General features: G+C 46.0%; 1 protein-coding gene across 2 annotated transcripts in view; it reads left to right on the plus strand.

Moving 5' to 3' along the window:
- Positions 1–23,135, plus strand: part of Cacnb4 (calcium voltage-gated channel auxiliary subunit beta 4) — a 253,473-nt gene that overhangs the window by 95,639 nt on the left and 134,699 nt on the right. The gene's annotated exons all lie outside the window — the stretch shown is intronic.

Genomic DNA, 23,135 nt, shown 5'->3' on the forward strand with positions numbered 1-23,135 from the left:
GTGTGTGTGTGTGTGAGAGGAGAGAGAGAGAGAGAGAGAGAGAGAGAGAGAGAGAGAGAGAGAGAGAGAAGGAGGGAATAATGAGAGTGAGGGTGAGTGACAAACATGATTGATTTGGGGGTACCTTTACTCTCAGGTGTATAAAATGACACTGTGGTCCCCATTTTATAAATAAGGTAATTAAGGGACTCTGTCAAGTTCATATATGGAAGAGTTGAGAGGCAGATGTGTGGATATTTGGGTAAAATATTTTTGTATGTATCAAGCTGATAGATGAATGAAGCTGAAACTTAGTGAATAGTTTTCTCAAATGATGGCTCCTGAGCAGGTTAAAAAGAAGGTGTGTGGGGGGGTGTTATCTGGTGCCGGGAGGGGGGGAAATGTTATCTGGTGGTACCGCTGGGCATGGAGCATGCTAAGCATGCTCTGTTATTACCCTGTGTTCCAGCCCTGCAGGATAGTCTTGTTGGAGGAGGAGTTGACTTAGGAATTTGATTGAGTGGGTGGGTTGTGTGTTTGAGCTTCTTGACACTACTGTAACAAATCAGAACAAAGCAGTGGTGTAAACAATAGTTCTGAAGGCCAAAAGTTTGGAATCCAGTTGTGAGTAGGGTTGACTCCCTTCAAAGGCTGTTGAGGAGATCCTACTCATTTCCTGGAGACTGTTGACATCACTTTCCTTTGATGCTGAATACATACAAGGGGGTGGGGGAATGCGAGTTAAATAATCCCAAGATGACTCCGAAAAGAATATTCTAAGGTTTATTAAATGGGAAAACTCACAGAACAGGAACAGGGTCTGACCTCAAGGTGTGGAGCACAGGAAGAAGAGAGAGAGCTGGGTGGGATGGCGGCTTTTTGGGTACCCAAAAGTCACACCCCACCTGGTCCAGCTTCTTAGAGGCCATTGGCTGAAGGAGTTTCCCCATCATAACTTCTTATGGTTTCATCACTTCAGCCTCCAGCATCCCATCATCTCTGTGTTTCCTCATCTCCCTCTTCTCTCCTGAGGATGCTTGATATTGCATCTGTGACTTATTCCTAATCTGAGATGCCCTCATTTCAACACCCTTAACTTTAGTTAAGTTTACAAATCCCTCCTTCCTCAAATTAGGTCACACTTAGGGATTCGAGAAATTTGAACACAGTCATGTTTCTTTAGGGGTTTGAGACACCATTGAACTCAATATAGAGTGTACATATTTTCTTTACTTATTTCCCATGGTGAAATTAGCTCCAGGAAATAGGAACTAAAAAAGTAGCTACCCCCTTAGAGACACATGCCTTCATTTCTAGCAGTTTTAAAGTAGAGGCAAGAGGACCAGCTTGGACTATGTGAGAACCAGTCATAAAGAGACAGACAGACTGTGGGCTAGTTTTATGTCAACTTGACACAAGCTAGAGTCATCGCAGAGGAGGGGACTTCAATTAAGAAAATGCTTCCATAAAAACCTGGCTGTAGACAAGCCAGCAGGACATTTTCTTAAGTAATGACTGTTGAGGGTGGGGCTGCCCCTGAAAGGCTGGGCCTGGGTTCTATAAGAAATCACTCTGAGAAAGTCATGGGGAGCAAGCCATTAAGCAGAACCCCCCATGGCTTCTGCATCAGCTCCTGCCTCCAGGTTCCCACCCTGCTTGAGTTCCGATCCTTACTTCTTTCAATGATAAAGAACAATTTGGAAGTGTAAGCCAGATAAATTCTTTCCTCCCTAACTTGTTTTTGGTCATGGTGTTTCATGCAGCAATAGCAAGCCTGACTAAGATTCCAACAAACAGAAATTAAGAAGCTTTTTAAACTCTCTGGTAGCTGCTTCTTCAGTCATTGGTACAAGTTGCCTCTAGAGACCAGCTCCGTGGTATTTTTCTAGACCTCAAACAAGTACCAGATGCCAGTGGGAAAACTGGGCTTCTTTCTTCCCCTCCCCTGCCTGTCTGTGCTAAGGTTTTCTACGACTCCGTCTCTCTGACACCTTTGGGTATTTCAGCCCTGGAAACTGCTATTCAAGAGAGGAAATCAAAGAAATGAGAAAAACATTCATTATTGTTAGAAAGGAATGTCAGGTTTGCTCAGCTCCAAGGTCAAGAAAGAAGGGGGGAGCTTCTGTGGAGTGGACACCGGGCTATTTATTTTTGAGTTACCAACATTCTTCAGTTTGTGGATGGAAAAAAAAATTAAAAGAGAAAGCCAGGAGGATTATGTAAGGTCACTTGGCAAGTCGCAGGCTGACCCAGCGTTAATACCCAGGGCCTCTGGGTCCTCGGTTCTGAACTTCAAGACACAGTGCTTGTTGGGTTCTTCCTCCATTAATCTTTGGCTGTCTGGGCAGTTCAGGAAGGTCTTGACAGTCACAGCCAGATGAACACAAGGGAGAACGTAAGTCTTGATGCGCTACATTTGATCCGAATTCAATGGATGAGTAGAAGAAATGGAAGCTGTGTTGTGTTATTCAGGCTGTGGTGTGGATTTAAGCAGGTGGAGTTTACAATTCCATTCTAGCATCTGTTATTGCAGTGCCTTCCTTGAACCCAGGTACATTTCTGTGGCTGGAATCAATGGATAGAAAGAAAACAAGGGCTGGGGAGATGGCTTCAGGGGTAAAGGACTTGTCGTACTTTGACCTGGGTTTGGATCTCCAACATCTATGCGGTAGTTGGGCACGGCAGCACTGTGGGGAAAGGGCACATCAACCAGCAGGTCTTTGGGTCTTCCTGGGAAACCTAGTCCTGCTGAAACAGTGAGCTCCAGATCCGGTGAGAGAACCTGTCTCAAAAATAAGTTGGAAATAGCAATATCAATGGTCATATTAATGTGGAAGGGGGAAAGTTTTACAGTGTCCCACGCCTAGACAAAAGAACCACAGGTAGATATTGATTACTGAGTTAGTTCTTCCCAGGGAGGTGCTCCGTTATTGGTTGTCCAATGAGAGCAGTCAGCCTCGAAACTGTAGACAACAGAAATGAATTCAGCTGATTTTATATGTGTGTGTGTATGGAACAAATAGATCAAAGACAAAAGCTATCAACTTGAGAGTGGGGGGTATAGGAGGGGCTCGGGAGGGGTGGAGCGAGGGAAAGAACGGGGAAGTGATGTAATCCTCTCTCAACCAAAACCATCTAAGAAATCATTCTAATGGCAATAAAAATAAGATGAAGAGTGATAGAGGGAGATCCAGTGCTGCTGACCTCTAGCCTTCACACAGGACCTCATGAGCAAGTGTGCCCCTCCCATATGGACACACACAACAACAACAACAATAACAAAATGAAGGCAGTCTTCTGCATAAGGACCTGCTCCGACTATAAAAGTAAAAGCTACTGCCCCTTTGGCAGACTTTGAACTTCTTTGAGAGGTCAGCCCTCTAATAATTTGATAGATACAAATTTTCTTGGGGACACAGTTAATTAAGCCAGTTCAAGAACCATTTTTCTTCATCTCAGGAACCACCAATAGCTCTAATGGGCACTACTGGGTGGCTGGTATGCTCAGCTCCAGTGCCAGGCTCGCCTAGGATGTGGACTTGGTGATACTATTGATGTGTGCATTAGTTCATGTGTAAGTTCAAAGGATTTTTTTTTGGCTAATGCTTATTAAGTCTAGCATATTAGCCTTCCCTTTATGTTAAGCGTGTCTCTGAACAGCTACCAGCCACAGACCTTATACTGAAATAGTCCATGAAAGACGTTTTTTCTTCTGACCTCGCAATAACCTTGGCCTTGTGGCTTAGTTTCACTGCCTGAGAGCCCGAGAGTTTTCAAAGCACCTTTTAAAGTTTTTGTTCCACAAGGACTGAAGAACACTCCTGGTGTGTGTCTAAGGGGAGAGTTGCTGTGGCAGTTACCTTGGCACTGACGCTTGCCAGCCTCTCTGCACTCATGGTTGCCAGCTCAGAGGGCCAGCAGTACTCTAGAATGTGTTTTGTTGAGTATAAACTTTGGCAAACATTGCAGCCAGTTTCTGCAAATATATCTAATTCCTTGTTTGATCAGCATGTGGGCTTCAAGTCTAAGTCTGCTTCCTGTTTTTCTTTTTTGCTTGGGCACAAAAAATCATAAGGATTTGCAAGCTGGGAGGAATCGAGTTTGAATGCCCTGTCTGTTGGTCTGTACGGAGATCACTGTGAGACATCCTGCGGAGCGGGGACCCTTTTCCATAATCTGTATCGTCAGGATATCTGGCTTCCCAGCCTGTTTGTGCTCAGATGCATTCCTTTGGATTTATCAGTTCATTTCAGCTATAAAAATGCCCCTAGCTTCTCTCTCTCTCTCTCTCTCTCTCTCTCTCTCTCTCTCTCTCTCTCTCTCTCTCTCTCTCTGTGTGTGTGTGTGTGTGTGTGTGTGTGTGTATAAAGTAGCCTTTAGAGCTAGCCTTTTTCTCTGATTCTTCCCTTGGTCCCTCTGACAGTTTGTCTTCTACTCGGTCTAAGTAGTTTTAACCTGACATTGATCAATTTGCACTGTGACCGTTTCCCCTACGAACTATCTGGTTTGACTCAATTTCCCTCTGCTGCTGTGACCGCCATCTCTTCTGGGTCCCAACCTCCTATTCTTGTCTCCAAGTATAATCTGGGTCTCCTGAGTCAAACCTAAATGGGATCTCCAAATAATTTGTCTCTTAGGGTGCTTCTGGATATAGGTATACATCAAAACTGTGTTGCTGAACAAGAGGAAACTTGTGGATAAAGACTTCCTGACTCTTTCTGACCTTATTTGAGGTGTTCATGGCCTGATTTCTCACACTTCTGAAGAATGTACCAGAATTAAGAATCTTGTGAGATCCACTCAGTCAGCTCTGCCAGTGGGCATGAGGTGGTAATTACTGAATTTGGAAGCTGATGAAGGTGTCATTTTGACAGTTCAGGGAACTGAGGTTTTTCTGTTTGCATGGCTTACAAAAAACATTTAGGAAGTGGAATGTTTTTATCCCCTCTTTGGTGACACAGCTTGATGCTGACTCTGGAGAAGTGGAAGCCAGTCAAAGGATGCTTGATGTTCAGTTAACACTGCCTAAATGCTGAGCGTGTCGGCGTCTTCTTGGGTGACAGACTGAGTCCCAGTTGGGATAAAGTAAGACATGAGCATGAGCATGGCATCTCTGACATGTCATGGATATCCCGATGGCCAGGCTAGAGCTTCCTTGGGGTGCTGCCTTGCATTTGAACAGCCCAAGAACCATTGTTAATGATGTCTGGGAAGGAGTCATAATGTTTCTGGAGAGACCAGAAACTTTGTATTAAGAAGTTCGAACCTTCCATAGAATTCCCCCAGGCAGTAGTTTCTGCCAGTGGTTACTGTATTTGTTTTCTCTTCACTGTTTTACTGAAACTTCCTTAAAGCAATAGTTGCTTTAATGTTCCATCCTGATGTCCACACGCTTGCACATTTGTGAACACATGCATACACCATGCACAAATGTGTATGTCAAGAGTCTTAAAGAGAGTCTTTAAATTCTTTTAAAAATTTGTTATTGTTTTTATTGATCTCTATATTTTTCTCCCTTCCTCTCCCCTCCCCTTCTATCCTCTCGCATGGTCCCCATGTTCCCAATTTACTCAGGAGATCTTGTCTTTTTCTACTTCCCATGTAGATTAGATCCATGCACGTCTCTTTTAGGGTCCTCCTAGAGAGAGTCTTAAACTGAGGTCAAGCCGACTCTTGGGGCTTTGTGCATCCTCTCTCTTGGCTCACCTTCAACTTCAGCTCAGCTGAATAGACAGTTTCTCCATATGCAGCCTGCTTCCTTTCTCTCCTGGAACTCAGGGTTCTCCCTGGAAGTCGCAGGAGTTTGCTTGAGCCAAGCTTGTCCTCACATAGAACTGTTCACTTCTTCTCCCCCAGTGGGGCAGGAGTGTTGGTGATTGAGTACCTTGGCCTGTCCTTCAAGGTTAGTTTTCTTGCTGCTTAGATTCTCATGGGTCAAGGCCACGTGTGTGTGTGTGTGTGTGTGTGTGTGTGTGTGTGTGCCCGTGTGTGCCATTGCACTTGTGTAGAGGTCAATGCACAGCTTGTGGGGTGCATTCCTTTCTTTTCACCAGGTGAGCGAATTGAATGCAGGTTCCCCCTTACGCCCTGGGCCATCTTGCCAGCCCAGGAAGTCACATTTTACCTCATTGATCAGCTACCATGGTTACCATTTCAGCTATCAATTGGAGACTGGGTCGCTGTTCAGTGGATAGATGCGTGTGGCGTGCAAATTTGCAGTATGACCAGAAAGGAGGTGAGAGCTAGGGAAAAGCCTGGAAGTCCTACACTGAAGGAATTGAAGAGAAACGGTGTTCAACCACTGTCAGGGTAAACGATAGCAACCCGGAGTTCAGTGCCAAGGAAGAACGGAGTCGTAAGGAATGGCTTCCGCATTTCCGACCCATACAGCTGGGCAGATGCTGTCATTCTTTCTTACAAACAGGGGCTTGAAGAAAATGGTGATACATTTGTATCGGACCTGCTGAGTCCAACATAGCTGTGTGGTGGGGCATCAAAGAAGAGCTATCTCCTGGCAGCCAAATAGGTGGTTTGGGAACCCTAGATTTGAGTAGGTATATCTATTTTTAGATGGTTAGTATTGGGAGGTAGAGTTCTGAAATATTTGAGAGGTGACCAGAGGTGAAGTCCCAACAAAGGAACTTGAAAAACAATGACCTGGGAAGTAGAAGCAAACCCAGAGAGATATGCCACCATGGAGGGACAGAAGCGTCCAGCAGAAGGAGGTTAGCATGGCTGGGAGTTGTGAGGACTGTTAGCCACTGTGACTGAGCTCATCATGAGATTTTGAGTCAGAACCCTTTGCGTCAGAGGTGAAGGCGAAGGCCAGATTACCATAAGGGATGAGTGCAGAAGAAATGAAGACTTGGGGCCAGTGGTGGGGACGGATACACTCTATCTATGGGATATGGGTATGGGCTCTGCAGGACAGGCAAACACAGGGTTATGGCTGGAAAGGGAGGCCAGGGAAAAGCAGTTGGTGTTTAAGATTAATGGGGTTATTGGCATACTTGTGTGCTTAAGTGCAGCTCGCAGCAAGGAGAGCAGGCGGTAGCCAAGAAAGCGTGGGGAGGCAGGTTTATGTTGAGGCCACAGATGGGGGCTCTGGACTCAAGGAAGGTCAGAGTGAGGAGGAGGAAGGAGACTTCTCTGACTGAATGGAGTGGGAAGAGGCCCAGTCATCTGGGCTACACAGGAAGTTGACGTGTTATGTTATGTCCATGTCCGAAAATTGTCATCAATGGCAAAAGGAGAGCCGTGAGGTAAAAAGCCTGGTGAAGATTCCTGTGAACTTAGGGAAAACTGAGGACAGACATGGATGGAATACTGGGACGTTCTTTTGGGCTGAATGCTTGTGTCGTCCTGGGAAGTCAGACATTGACATCATCATGTCTAGTGTGATAGCATTTGGAGTGGGGGCCTTGGGATGTAATGAGATCATGAGGATAGAACCTCAAGATGGCATTAATGTCCGTGCTCACTTTTATGCATAAATCCCACCACTTGAGAGGCTGATGAGGAAGGATTATCTCAAGTTCAAAACCACCCTAGGTGATAGGGTGATTTCCTGGGTAGCCTGGGCTTTACCTAAAAATAAATAAACAAACAAGCAAATAAATAAACAAATAGTTAAACAAACAAATAAGCAGCCTGGATTAGTGTCCTTGTGAGAAGAGGGAGGAAAATCAGAGCTTCCTGTCTGTACCCTCTGGGGGCACAAGGAGACAGTACAGTGGGTACCCGGTATGAATTTCCAAATTGCCGCTTCTTTCAGTTCAGAGCCACCTGCAGTCTGTGGGACAGGGGTTGTGGGCCCTGTTATCTGCTGGCTTACAGTGACGTTTAAAAGAATAGGAAACTGTAAGTGGCCCTGCGACCTTGACCTCCACACCCATCACACACGGAAAACAAACCCCACAGACACTAAATACGCTCATGCCGCCATCTTGGTCTCTGCCTACAAAGAGGAGAGATTTAAGTCTTTGATTTTGTTTGCTTGTTTGTTTATGTATGTATTTATTTTTTTTGAGACAGTTCTGCCTGCCCTGGAACTTGCTCTGTAGACCAGGTTGGCCTCAAACTCAGAGATCCACCTGTCTCTGTTTCTGGATGCCGGGATGTGTGCAGCACCACCACTTGGCTAAATCCTTGCCTTTTTGATCCTCTGGTTCACAGTAATTTTTGGTAGCAGCCCAGACTGACTAATATGAGAGACCAGAAGGAGGCCTGAGGTAATCTCTGCAGCCTGGGTAATCTGAGCAATCTGGGATGTCTTTCATCTGTTAGCCACCTCAGCTTAGCATGGAAAGGGTTTGGATTCTATGTGAGCGTTTGTGAAATGGAAAAGCTCATATACTGAGTCAAATCAGAGAAGGCTCAGGCTGGGCTCAGTAGAGGGGTAAGAACTGGGAAAGTGAGTGATGGAAAAGGCATTGAGAGGGTTATTCTTGTTATTCTTGGATGCGAAGCTAGGTTTGTTCGTCTTTGATGGTGTCCTTTGTCATCTTTGACTTTTGAGGAAAATTTTATGTGGTGGCATTAACTTACAGTTTTATCAACTGTAAGAGAGAGACTTTAATTTTCCTGATTTCCAGATTGTTTTAATTGTATCCTCCTCATCCGTCTGTCATATGGTTGTTTTTGAGTTGGTAATAAATTATTTGGTAAGGAAGAGAACATTTAAGAAAGATTTTTGTGGACTCAGAATGTTGAAGGAGTCTCTAATGGATATGTGGAAAGAGTTGTCTTTAGCAAAACTGTATGAGTAGCAGAAGGTGGGTGAGGCCTCGTGGCAGAGATGCTGTGACTGTAAATGGAATTCTCCAAAAGGGGAGAGGCTGAGGTTGGTGGGCCTCATCAGATCTGTGATTCACTCCCCTGCACACACTTACTCAGTTATCTGAGTTAGCAGCGCCTGAAATGGCGCTAAATTTAGAACCTGAAATAAAGGGAGAAGAGCGTAAGTGCTGGTGTGGCGGTTTGCAGTGACACTTGCCAGGGCTGAGGTGTGAGGGTGCGACCTTGTGACTGCAGTTTGGGGAGGGTGTCCTTTTGCTAGCTCCAGGCCCCAGAGCGAACGGGTGCACTTGCTAATCCTGCCTCCTTCTCCTTTCATTTAGCTCAATGCATCAAGAGAGTCCCCGTCTCTGGGATGCGTCACCTCAGCTCGTGGTGCTTAGTAACGTCTCCGTCTCTCTGTCCTGAGGCTGTTTCTGAGGGTGATGTCCGTGGAAGAAACAATCCAAAGTCAGGCAAAGTAGTCCCCGGAGAGCGATAAACAGAGCAAACCAGAGTGTCCACTTTCAATTGTTCCCTGAATCCAGTGAAGCCAGGCAGTGGAAGTACCTCCCTGGGCTGGAGCGGCATGCCATAAAGAATATTTATTGCCACATGAAGATTTAAGTTTCCAAGTTCAAATAGCCTATCCATCATTGTCAGTGAATTTCTTACCAAGGGCCCCGAGTTGATTGGCGTAGTAATGATGGGGGTGGTTCTGATTTCCAGAGAGGATGCAAGAATTCATTTGAACGCCTATTTTCCCCAAAGTGAAGCCCGTCCCTTGCTTTTTTCTTGCTGGGCAATCGTGTGCATTCCACTAGTCAATTTGTCAAGGACTTTGGCTTATCCTACTTGCTCTGACCCAACAGTTACCACGCAAGTGGGTTGTCAACATTTATATTCTTCTCATTTAAGTCTCTGCCAGGATGGGCTCTGTGGTGGTAGGGAGGGGCTACGTTCAGCACCCAAGAAGAAAAAAAAATATGAAAATAACTCTTGAAGAGCCTCTGCGCCTGGTTGATAACAGTTCATTTAGACCTCTGTCACATCCTGTCCCTTCCCTCATCCCCATCCAGGACAGGGGATGTTCTAGAACCCCCAAGGGAACCTGATTGGCCTGGGCTTTTCTCAGGCTGGTAGATCCCAGCTTAATGGGTCATGCGACTGTTGACGAGCAAACCACTCTTTTGTCCCGCCCCTCCACATTAGTCCCCTTTGGAGTATTAGGTAACCAAGTTTTAAGAGTGAGCAGAGGTAAGCCCCTGCCGTTTCAGGTGGATTATGCTGGAAAAAGCGTTACCTTCAACAGCCGCAGACAGTTCCAGCGTGCTTCACAAGGACACAATTGGCAGTCTGAAATGGGTGTGGGATGGCAGGTAGGTTGGAGAGCCAGCTGTGGTTTCACGTTTTTTTGTAAACTCCACTGTGAATCAGGAAACAACAGGGACTCCCATCCCTGCCCCCACGGGCTGCGGATGACGCTCTGAATGGAAAGGAGTGGCAGTTTGAGAATCCGTACCAGGTGTTCTTTTTACATTGTGTCAACATTCAGCTAAGTGCCTGGCGCACCGCTGTGTAGATGACTTCCCTTTCCGGTAAAGGAAGCGCATTCTCAGAAAGGAGACTAGCAGCCTTGACCACGTTTGTATCACGCTGGAAAAGACAACCTCACATAATGAACAAGTTGCTTCACAGAGGTGAGGCCAGAACTGTGGAGCAACATCATAGTTTGGGGAAGGAAAACGCGGATGTTTCATCTCTATGCTGACAGCGTCACGCCCATTTAATCCATGAGTGTGGATTCTAGCTAGTGTGGCCGTGAACCCGTGGCTTCTCAGTCAAGTACCTAATAGAGGAGCTGTGGGGTTTTTTGTTTTGTTTTGTTTTTTAAAGAATAATCTGGCTTATACAGCCTTTAATACTTTTGAGTTTCTGGAGTGCAAGTGGAGTTTTAAATGTCTCCGTGTAAGCAACTCTAGTTTGCCATGCCTGAGAGCGCTGAGATGCTGTTTCTGGGGGTTTCTTGAAAGCGATCGAAGCCCACTGTAAGTCTCTAGTATTTAGATGTGGAAATTCCTCATCCAGAGAATCTAAGTTAGCCATCCTTACAAAAATATTGCAGTATTCACATTTGCTTATTCATTAGGAAGAATGAAAAGGAAAACTACAGTAACATGAGATTTATTCCATAGCAAGTTAGCAGTTTAAAAACGAGACCCTAGAAAACAAATTTACTCAATAAAAAATGGCAAATATGATACGTAGGTAGTTGTAATTTTAAGATAAAAAATTGGACTGTACTCTCCTCTCCTCTCATTGTTGGCAATAGGGCTATGGGTAGAACTTCACAGTGAGCTAATAGGTATGTAAATTGGTACAATTTTTCCATACAAAATTTGGCAGTGTGATCAAGAGGCTTAAACTGCTCCTACTCTATGGCCAAAGAATATCTGGGAATATGGCCCAGGACAATTATCTGAATTGCAGACTAGTATAATCCTAGCATTTTTATACTTAAGACAATGGAAGAGCACAGTATGCCCACATATGAGATATTACAGGACCTTGACGCACGGTGTTCATTACGAGGTTTTACTAACATGAGGATAGGCTGACCCTGCTGTGGAGAGAATCTGACAGTTTGCACAGAACACATGTTACACGTAAAACAAATGCATGCAGAAATGGAAAAAAAACCCACCAAAGTAACAGTACTCATGCCTCAGTAAGAAGGCTACAGGTTGCATTTTTGTCTGTCTCGGATTTTCGATAATACCACTTTAAAAACATGCTTTCCTTTTATAATTAAAAGGAAGCATCCATTCAGAGCTTTAAAGGCAAATATTTTCTGAAAGGGTTGGACATTGGAGAGCTCATTATATCGAGTCAGTCTGCGAGGAGGAGATTGGGGGAGAATTTCAGCTGGCCTGAGAGGAGCTAAAATTGCTTGGAGTCATAGGTAGCAGGGAAGGCAAAATGAAATACAGGAAAACAGGGCATGAGGCAGATAAATACAATGAACAAAAGTTTTAATTTTTATTTTGTTTTTTTTTTTTGTGACGGAATCTCATGTAGCCCAGGCTAAACCCCAGTTCACTGTGTGGCTAAGACTGTCCTCAGCCTGCTGAGTGCTGGCCTTGAGCCAGCACATGGGGCTTACTCTCTTCCAGGGTCAGGGTTGTGTGCTGTCAGGAAGCGGCCCATGATTTCTGATACTGGTCCCTTTATGTTGCTCAGCTAGGTATCACATGGATGCAGCGACAGCTGGTGGGTAAGGGAGTGGAAGACGGCCGCTTTGGAAGTTGGTGTGCTCATCCCTTCTTCTGGGCCTCAGTTTTTAATAGTTGGTTCATTTAATTGAGGCTAGGATAACGATTTCAGAGTTGCTGTGTTGGCTAATGACTTCCTATTCAAGTAAGATGCCCCATGGACCATCGGTCTGACACTGCCCTTCAATTTAAGACTTTAATAGAGGGCTTTGAAGGAACCAGTTGTAATTTCTCATTAGGTAATGAAAATCTGAACACTTATTAACAATATTCCGATTCTCACGCCAGCTGTTAGTACTCTGGGAACCCCATCGATGTATCATTGAAGTTTCCGGAATAGATAATTAGTGTGGGTTAGTGTCTTGCTCTACCCACTGACACTCAAGGCCTGTTGATGCAGCCATTCTGTGTTCATGGGACCTGTAGGTCAGAGAGCCACAGGGAGCATTGTGATTGGACAGCGCTTCTGTACAGATTTCCGCTTAACTATTTTGTGATGCTGCCTGTTTATTTAAACCTAATTAATGTTGAAAAGGTAACTAACAGGGATCATTAGAATAATTTGTTTAAACTACCAGTTTTGAAAATTATGGTATGGTTGCCTCTCACAGTTTATAAGAAAAGAGATTTTTGAGGCATGGAAGATCAGAGGGTCAGGTAGTATTTATAGCGTTCCCTCCCACACAGAACTCAGACATCTAGCGAGCCAGACGTACCGCAAGGCATGTAATAGGCAAATATTTGGGTACAGTTATTTTTAATTCTCTGGTCCATCCTTCTTAAACATGTGAAAATTCATTTTCTGCTAAAACACACTGGCAAATAATTTTGCAAAGGCACGCGTGAGCATGTGTGCTACTGAAGTCTGTAGTTTGTTAGTGTCTGTGAGACTCACCTGCTCATGTAAGGGAGTACTGGGTCAAGTTGTCTACGCTCTTTTATTTTTCCCTCGGTACAACTGAGCCTTAATTGTTATTTCTTCTCCGATTTGTACTATTTTCTACGGAGATTATTGTTATTTTTCTTGCATATCCGATGTGAGAATCACTTCTGAGATTTGGAACTTAGATTGAATAGTTTAGTTGGTTTCCATTCACGCCTCTGGAGGAAAGCCTTTGCACTCGGTGCTCCAACAAATGTTCCATCCAGTACTCCAGCGAAAATGACCTCGCGGCCTGGGAATAAACAGAAGTGATACTGAAAACCCAAATCTCTCCCAGCAAGTCCTCAAGGGCTTTGCAAAAAAGTGGTGACTAGCCGGGCGGTGGTGGCGCACGCCTTTAATCCTAGCACTTGGGAGGCAGAGGCAAGTGGATCTCTGTGAGTTCGAGGCCAGCCTGGTCTACAAGAGCTAGTTCCAGGACAGGAACTAAAAGCTACGGAGAAACTCTGCCTCGAAAAAAAAAAGTGGTGACTATCTCTCGTTGTGGTGACCTACCTAAAGGGCTCCGGCCAAAGCTCTTCTCTGAGCTTATTTATTTGGGCTTTGTAAAAATTTCGCTTTATGTGTCTCTGTCTCCTCTTTCTCTATTTTTGTGTGTTTGTCTGTTTCTGTCTGTGTCTCCTCTCCTCTCTGTCTGTCTGTCTGTCTCTCTCTCTGTGTATAGCTCACAGCATTTTGTTTTTTATTTCAGAAAATACACAAGCTCAGCATTCTGTTTCTGATGTGGATGGTGGGCAGTTGGAGAATTTGCTGTTGGTGACCATTCTGGGGACATTTTTAGCATTTTGTTAAAGAAAATGTAGAGGATATGACGTAACCTAGTGAGTTACCTTTCCCTAAGTCTAGTATTTATCTTCTGGGCCTATTTTTAGGATTGCCTTTGTCTCGTTCAAATACCCTCTGTGTTTTCATTGTCTTCACATCTGGTTTAGTTAAACTGAGTTGCTGCAATAAAAAAAACTCCCCCTCCCAGAATTTATCCTACGATAATAAAAATATCTTTCACTTAAATAATGTGGAAGTTTCATTATCCTGCTAAATCTTCAGGATTAATGTGAAGTCCTCCATAAATTGCTTTGTCCACACCTCGTCTAAAGGAACAGGCAGAAGAATATGTGGTGGTACGGCCGTTATCCTCTTCCAGACATGGTGTGGGCGTTATCCTCTTCCAGACATGGTACGGCCGTTATCCTCTTCCAGACATGGTACGGCCGTTATCCTCTTCCAGACCTGGTACAGCCGTTATCCTCTTCCAGACATGGTGCGGTCGTTATCCTCTTCCACAGACATGGTACGGCCGTTATCCTCTTCCAGACCTGGTATACGGCCGTTATCCTCTTCCAGACATGGTACGGCCGTTATCCTCTTCCAGACATGGTACAGCCGTTATCCTCTTCCAGACATGGTACAGCCGTTATCCTCTTCCAGACATGGTGCGGCCGTTATCCTCTTCCAGACATGGTACAGCCGTTATCCTCTTCCAGACATGGTACGGCTGTTATCCTCTTCCAGACATGGTACGGCCGTTATCCTCTTCCGGACATGGTACGGTCGTTATCCTCTTCCAGACATGGTACGGCTGTTATCCTCTTCCAGACATGGTGTGGGCGTTATCCTCTTCCAGACATGGTACAGCCGTTATCCTCTTCTGGACATGGTGTGGGTGTTATCCTCTTCCAGACATGGTGTGGGCGTTATCCTCTTCCGGACATGGTGTGGGCGTTATCCTCTTCCGGACATGGTGTGGGCGTTATCCTCTTCCAGACATGGTGTGGGCGTTATCCTCTTCCGGACATGGTGTGGGCGTTATCCTCTTCCAGACAACATGGTGTGGGCGTTATCCTCTTCCAGACATGGTGTGGGCGTTATCCTCTTCTGGACATGGTGTGGGCGTTATCCTCTTCCAGACATGGTGTTGGCGTTATCCTCTTCCAGACAACATGGTGTGGGCGTTATCCTCTTCCAGACATGGTGTGGGCGTTATCCTCTTCTGGACATGGTGTGGGCGTTATCCTCTTCCAGACATGGTGTTGGCGTTATCCTCTTCTGGACATGGTGTGGGCGTTATCCTCTTCCGGACATGGTGTGGGCGTTATCCTCTTCCAGACATGGTGTGGGCGTTATCCTCTTCCAGACATGGTGTGGGCGTTATCCTCTTCCAGACATGGTACAGCCGTTATCCTCTTCCAGACATGGTACAGCCGTTATCCTCTTCCAGACATGGTGTGGGCGTTATGCGTACGACTTGGGTTCCCAGTCTTTTGGTTAGAGCACAGTCAACATCTGGTGCAGTAGAGGCAGTGGAAGGGAGTTAGGGTTTCACGTGGAGAACCCCTCCTTGCTACGTTCCTTCCTGGGAGTTCTGTCGTGCTACCTTCGCTAGCTTTGCTCTACCGCCTTTCTGTACTTCAGTCATTTACCTGCCTCCGTATTAGGCACTGGGTCAGTGAAAGGCATTCAGATGCCAAAGTCAGTGTTTGCTTTTGAAGGATAGGTGGCATGGCACCCTTTCCCAAAGGGAATTAAGTGTTTCTCCACAATCTCATTTTGGGAAATATCGTCTTCCTTATCTCATCCCTCCCTTCTCGCCCTTCACCGACATCCCAGCTGCACATCTAGTCTACTCAAGAAGAGCTCACACGCTCACATAGGCCCAGTTCAGATTGAAGTTCCTGACACAGATTTTCCAGCTGGTGGTTGGTTTACTAAATCCTGAGTAGCCCTGAAATTGACCTGCACATTCCTGGCTCATCCACTTCTCTGTATGCTTACACACAGTCTTCACTAGATGAGGCTGCCTGGATTACAGAGGCAGGAGGATGTTAGGGTTTAGCAGAAGGTCACAGTACCGTCTAACTGTGAGAGAAGGCCTTTGTGACATTTACATTGTACCTGAGGGAAGGATTATGTTCACCAAATAAAAAAGCCAGGGACTAGGGTGGAAGAGTGTAGGTGTCGGTCTTCCAGGCAGAGGGGATATCAGCAGGCAGGCATAGAAATACAGAAGTTGATGAGATCTTGTCTGAAATCTTGTCTCTATCAATCATCTGCCTGACCAATAAACAAGAACCCTCTGCAAAGCCTTTCCACGGGCACATTGTCAGCCATTCTTTTATTTGAAACAAAGATGTTGCTAAAGCAATACTTGAATGCCAAACAGTGATTATTTGACTTATAAACATTTTGATCTGAGCATGTCCCCTACCTTGCAGCAAGAGCACAAAAGTAATTTGGTGAGAGCTACTCATGGTTACCTTAGCTAAAAAAGATACCACGAAGCCAAAACCTAAAAACATTTTACTTTGTAAACTTTTTTTTTTTGGTTGGTCATTGCACTGTTTTGGCAACCAAGGTGCAGAGGAGGTCAAGGATTCAAGGCAGTCGTGAACTGTTGGATTTGTGGAAAGCCAGTCACGTACGAAATACCATGCTATGTGGGATGATGATGAGGAATGGAACCCTGTAGGCTCTCTTTCCATATGTGGTGGTAGGGACAGAGAAGGCATTGGGTTGGGGGAGGGATTGGGAGGAGAGGAGGAGGGAGAAACTGTGACCAGGATGTAAAATAAATAAATAAGTTAATCCATTAATTAAAAAAATAAGAATGGCCCCATAGGTTCATGGATTTGAATGCTTAGTTATCAGGAGGGGTAGGACTTCGAAGGGATTAGGAGGTATGAATTTATCGGAGTCACTAAGTGTGTCAGTAGGGGTAAGTTTTGAGGCTTCAAAAGCCCACGACAGGCCCAGTGGCTCTCTCTTCCTGTTGCCTGCGGATCCAGATGTAGAACTCTAAACTCCTTCTCCAGCACCATGTCTGCCTGTGTGCTGCCATTCTCCTTGCCATGATGATGGTGGACTAAACCTCAGGAACTGTAAGCCAGCCCCAATTAAATGCTTTCCTTTATAAGAATCGTCATAGTCACAGTCATGGCGTCTCTTCACAGCAGTAGAGCCCTGACTAAAACACCGTGGAACTCACAGGTTATAGACACTGGTCATCATTCTCACCCATGTGTGCCCCTGGGAGGAAGTACAGTTCACAGTAAGAGGTCAGGATGGACAAAGCCTAATGGTGGATGGACATGGGTGTGTCCAAGGATACTGGGTTGGCTGTAGAGGGGAAAGAGTGCAGAATGAGGAATCCAAGAGGAAAAAAAATGCAGGAACCATGCTAACCCATTTTCAGGATCTGGGTCTTTATTCCAAAATGGTGAGAAGACATTAGAAGATTTTTGATAGGAGCCAGCATAATCTGATTTTATTTATTTATTTATCTATTTATTGGGAAGAGATTTTGGGTGGTTCGTAAGAATGGATGGACCATTCTTGGTTGGTTATCAAATCAGAGAGAAAAATTCTTCCTCAAAGGAAGGGCATACATTTCACCGTAAAACCCCAAACCAAAACCAAACCACTTATCCTTCCCAGTAGACCTGGAATCGGTAGCTGATTCATTTCAGCTTTGCTGAGGGAGCATGGCTGCCCCCTTCCTGCCTCCCACTCCTGCTGAATCTTTGCAGATAAAGGAATCAAATTACTTCCCATTCCTCATCAGTGTTTCTCAAAAGGTGAGGGCTTTGATTGCAGCCATCTCCATGGTCCAGGCCTTGCTTCGGTATATCTGTGGTAGCTGTCTGGTTGTCTTTGCGGGGGCGGGGAGGCATAGCCATGTCTTGATCTTAGTGTCCCAGTCTTTACTGTGGTTATGAGCAGCAGTGACCACCAGCGGAAAGCTGGACCGGGGCGTTAGTAACACTGGGTCAGCAATGGCTAGGAAACAGGGAGAAGACCAGTGCGCTAATCTCCTAGGTTTGTTTTGGAAAATAAAGACTGTCGCCTTCATGAAAATTGCGGCATTATGGAATGTTTTTGCCAAGAGATGGATTTTTTTCTTCCCCCAGCAGAAATTTGAGAAGGTGAGAGATTCTGAGTAATATGTCAATCACAGGGGAAATCTGTCATTTTCTGGCAAGTTGAGTAGGCCACAGGTATTTTTTTTAATATGCCTTACCTTCACTCATTCTTTTATGAATTATGAAGTCTTTTTTCCTGAAGCCATCAAACGTGACAGGGAAGAAGAGGGGAGCTGGTCCACATATTCATCCTGGGGTGTCTCAGGAGTTTTCAGTGTCTGCCTCTTCATCGCTACCTCTCTGTTTCTGTCTGTCCTTCCCACTCTCCTCTCTCCTCCTTGATATGACCGTCAGTAACATTCATTCCAGGGCTTTTCCGAGGGTGGTTTTCTGGGCATCGGGTTGAGTGGGGGGGGGTGTGGTGATAAAAAACCAAACAATTGGAGAGGTTGATTGGAGAGCAGGAGGGCGCGCCAGAGGCACCGAGAGTGGTGAATGCTGGGAGGTAGAGGCGCTCCAGCGAGCATGCCAACATTAGCATAAGGAGCAGTCAGCCAGGCCAGATCAAGCAGGTAGGCAGCCGGAAGGAGCTGGCATGAAGTTAAGTAGGGCAACAGGAGGCAGGATGCCAGTCTCAGCTTTGGTGACTGAGCCCAGGGACCTCCGTGGGGATTGACAGGATCAGGCCCTGTATCAGGTGCAAACATTAGGAAAGCTACCCCAGAGCCCAGGCTGAGAGTGAGAATAATCACGGCAGCAGCCCAGCGTACACGGGGGGGGGAGCCCTGAGGCTGTGCTTGGCATCCTTATGAGCCTCTTCTACCTGCACAAGAACCTTGGTCTGATCCACAGTCTGGAAGTGAGAGAAGTGAGGCAGAGTAACTCGGCATTGCCTAGTTGGGATGAGGCCCGTGGAGATAGGCTGTCATCCTCATAACCTCCCGTTATGACCCTGTCACACAGTGGCGGGTATTGACACACCCAGTGCAGGTGCATGACCCAACAACTGCCTTTACCCACACTGCACTGTGTGGGCCTTCCAGGTGGTAGTCTACACAACCCTGCTTCTGTTCTACTTACCTTAAACACAAACCAGTTTGTCCACCCTACCGCCTCTGTGTCTTTCCCACGTTAGTGCGTTAGTTCTAGGACCATTTGTTACCTTGCAGTTCCAGATGAGACCCAGAGGATTCCAGGCCATGCCTGGGTAGCGAGGCTGAAGACAAACTCAGAAGACGATAGCAAATACTGCTGGATGCAGAATATGATGATTTAAATTTTGTTTTCCTCTCATCCTCCTTTCTGCCACATTGCCTGAGGGAGTCAGGGAAGAATCAAAGCTGTGGTGTTAACACTTGCAGTGCCGTGCAGAATTCTAATGGTACTGAAAAGGAGAAAATCAGCCAGCAGGCCACAAACGCAGACACAATAGCAGTGTATTCCCAGGGCTAACCTGCCAAAGACATCATGCTTGTGTTCCAGTCCATGGGCCAGCAGGAAGGCTGGCTTTGCTGGGTCCAAACATTACCCCTCAACCTCTTTCAGGACCTCCAAGAGTCCTGCCATAGAATATATAATTACGTTGACTTAGAAGAGTTAAATTTCAGAGAAATCTGGCTGAAAAAAACTTGGATATCAATTTCTTTTGCTTCTAAAACTGCTCCAACTATCCTGCTTGTGGCTACTCACAGCTCGCAGCATATCACCTTTTCTGTTCCTCTCTCCCAGCCTCACCAAACAAACAGAAGACAAAAATACTTGGTTCTGTATTCTGACAAACCCCTGAGTTTGCTGAACTTCAGGGCTCAGTAAAGAAAAGTAACTTCTCACAGATCACCCTGTCTAAAGCCAACAAAGACAAAGTGGACAAAATGATGTCCTACCACATCAGGTGGTTTGGTCTGGGCCCTGCCGTTTCCTCAGCTCATCCAGTCAGTTGAGGCATTTGTCAAACACCAAGGCGAAGTTCTGTAAGAACCGTGCAGGGTTTATAGACATAGAAGCCTACGGGAGATGCCTTGGTGTAGAAGCTTCTGGCTTGAGCCACTGCATGTATGGCGCGGTAAAAGGAAGTGTGCTAGAGAAACCCAGTCGGGAGAGCACCCTTCCATTTGTGACAGTCTCTGCGGGGAGGCTCAGTGATTTGGAAGCCACTCAATTGTAAGAGGCAGGTGTGGTACTGAAATACCACTGCAAGACAAACTTCCGGGTGTCCCAGTGAGCTCAGTTTAGTTTGATGTAGAGAACCAGGAGGAAGTAGTCCTGCTATCCTTTCAGCCTGAAAAACTCATAGCCAGAAGCATGAAGGTACCGTCCTGGGTTTTTTCACATGTCTTGCTGTTGGGGACATCCTGGAAATTTGGCTCTTGGAACTTGAGCCTGATAGCCTTGCTGCACTCCTTCATCCAATGCTGGGGACCTGAGATGGTGTGAAACAGGAAACTTTGGGGGACCTTTCAGAACTTCTAAGCCAGGCAGCCTTTGAGAACAGAGATGGCCGCTTCCCAGGCCCATCAGCAGTTCCAATTTCTTTCTTCTGTTTCTCTCCTTTAGGGAGTCTTAGAACCAAGTCCTTCCTCAAGGTTTATCTGCACTGTGGGATCTATTCAAGCACTGGGTTGAGACCTTTGGGTGACTTGTAGTTCGGGCAGGTTCTAGTCCCGAAGGGGGTAGACTTCCCAGTCTCTTGTTCAGTTTGCAGCTCTCAGCTTATGGGTGCAAGTTAGTTTTCTCCTTCCTCCTTTATCTGCGGATTGAACCTAGGTCTCACAACTTGTAATACAAGCACCTTTACCGACACCTACACTGCTTTACTGGCCTCTAGCTGGTTTTTGATTAGACACTTTTCCCAATGGAGGAAGTAGGAAAGCACAGGATGTTCTCCCTCGTCCCAACCATGGTGACCTTTCTCTACTTCACCACTAACTCTTGGGAACATGCTCCCACTTCTCACTATCTTGAAAGCTTCATCATGAAGGTGGGTGCTGGGGTGCTGGGGAGCTGAGGAAGTGGCTCGTGTTTTTCTACACAAGCGTGAAGACCCAGATCCAGATCCTTAACACCCATATGAAAGATACAGTGTGTATCCGTAATCCCAGAGCTGGGATGCAGGGGAAATAGTAGGTACCCAAAGTCGCCACCATTCAGGCCTGCAAAACTGGTGAATTCTAGGTTTAGTGAGAGATACTTTAAAAAAAGAAAAAAAAAGGTGTGCAGCTGAGGAAGATAACTCTATTGACCTCTGGTCCCCATATGCACAAACTTGTGCACACACACTTGTATACCACACACACACACACACACACACACACACACACACACAGAAGAACAGAAAGGAGAGCAGGAGGAGAGGACAATCGATCGTGATGGTGTGAGCCTCTAAACCTGGAACTCATGAGGCAGGGTAGGAAGATCTCAAGTTTGAGGATAGCTGGGCAACAGAGTGAGACCCTGTGTAACAGAAGAAAGAAGGGGACAGAGGGAGGAAGAAAAGGATGGAGATGGGGGAGAGGCAGAAAGAGCAAAGCTGGTTATGTCATTTGTGGGGACAGGGCCAAGGGAAGAAGAGAACACTCTAAATTACATATAATACAAGTCAAGAAAGGCATGTATAGAATTCAGGCTTTGAAGAAAGCAATTTATCCTTTCTGGGTGGGAAAAATGCCTTGATTGGGTGACTTCTGGGGTCCCTTATTGGCTTGAGATTCCGAGTTCGACATTTGTCTCTGGTTCATAGGAAGCAGGAGAGGCAGCCTGGTCCTTGGACACATCTACTCTTGCCCTTCCAGAGCTGCGTGTGGGGTTACACAGAGTAACACAGCCAGGGCACTTGACTTAGGGCCTCTGTCCTGACCAGCCCGCCCGGAGTCCAGTGGCGGACTGTCGTATGAGTCGCTCATGAAGCAAGACCCTGCTCTTTACACCCCGCCTTTAGGCTTTGCGACAGCATTAGCAGACAGTGCACAGGGCAGCCAGATGTGGAGAGCAGCGGATCCTTGCACAATTTCCCAGCAGGGAGTGTTTCACCCACTTTGGTTGTTTCTAAAAGCAGACAACTTCTTTTTCTCTCTCTTTAACTGTTTCTTGTTTGAAAGTAATCAGGAAATGGCTATCCTCTCAGGTGAAGTAGTAAAGGAAGGAATTATCTTGGGGAATTTGAGGAGGAAAGAAAGACCATGTCTTGGCTTTCTGCATATTCTGGCTAAGACATTTTTTGGCACTAGTTAAAAAGTTTATTAAAGCCATAACCTGAAGTTAGGGGAGGTGGGAGTTGGATCTGGGAGGAGTTAGAAGAGTTGGGGTGAACGATGAAATACATTGTACGCCATTCTCAAAAACTTAATAATACTGTATTAAAATACAACCCAATCTGACATATGGATTTGAGCTTCGAATTCCTCCGGCCCAGCCCTCTTGCAATCTGGAGTTTAGGGGAGGTGAGCGGTCTACTGGCCAGCATCCTGCACCAGCACACATCTGGCAGCAGATGGAGCTGGCTCAGGATTCTTTGTGTAGAATCTGTTGAACACACCTACCTCCTCTCCCGCTGTCTTCTGGGTAGGCACAGACTCGAAGCCAATATCCTGTGTGAACTTGTCATCTAGGGACATTGGAGGACCCAGGTCGCCTTGCCATCCTTTTAGATTTGAAAGTGATTAGGTATTTAGATGCACAAGTATGGCTGAAAGCCATTAATGGTTGGGGCATCCCAGACCTGGAAGAATGGCTGTGCTAGCCTATCTGGTAGCTCGTGAGTGACCTTTGATGGCTCGGCTTGTTGCTCTAGTCTTAGGCTTTTCAGAGATACTGGCTGGGAGACTGACCTCTTTCCCCAGGTCTGGACCAGTGACACCTTGCTGAATGCCCAGGAATTGCAGCCAATGCCTTCTGGCTGACAAAGCAGGGTTGTCCCTGGTAAGTGTTTATGTTGCACTTCAGACCTGCAAAGTTCATTCTCTGAGTTTTTTCCTTCCTCGGTGTCAAAGCTGAAGAGACTAAAGCCCACAGAGGTGAGGACTGACTGCCCAAGTCAGCTGGCAAGGGAGTGGCAAAGCCGAGGTGGGGTTTCTGGGTTATTTCTTACCCCAGTGGTTTCTGCAGCTCCTCTAGTAATGATGTTTGTCCCTTACCAAAATCTTTCTAAATGTAACTGTGTTCTTGCTAAAGTGAGCTGTAGATTTTTACCGGGTCAGGCTGCCGTCCATTACTGGTGAGCAGGCAGCCTTAAGTAAGTAGGGGAACTTCATCTCAGGTGACCCCATTATAGAGGTTGCCCTAGGGCGGAGTGAGTATGGTGTGGAGTAGGAGGGA

This window comes from Microtus pennsylvanicus, chromosome 9 (assembly GCF_037038515.1).
Source record: "Microtus pennsylvanicus isolate mMicPen1 chromosome 9, mMicPen1.hap1, whole genome shotgun sequence".
Classification (NCBI taxonomy): domain Eukaryota; kingdom Metazoa; phylum Chordata; class Mammalia; order Rodentia; family Cricetidae; genus Microtus; species Microtus pennsylvanicus.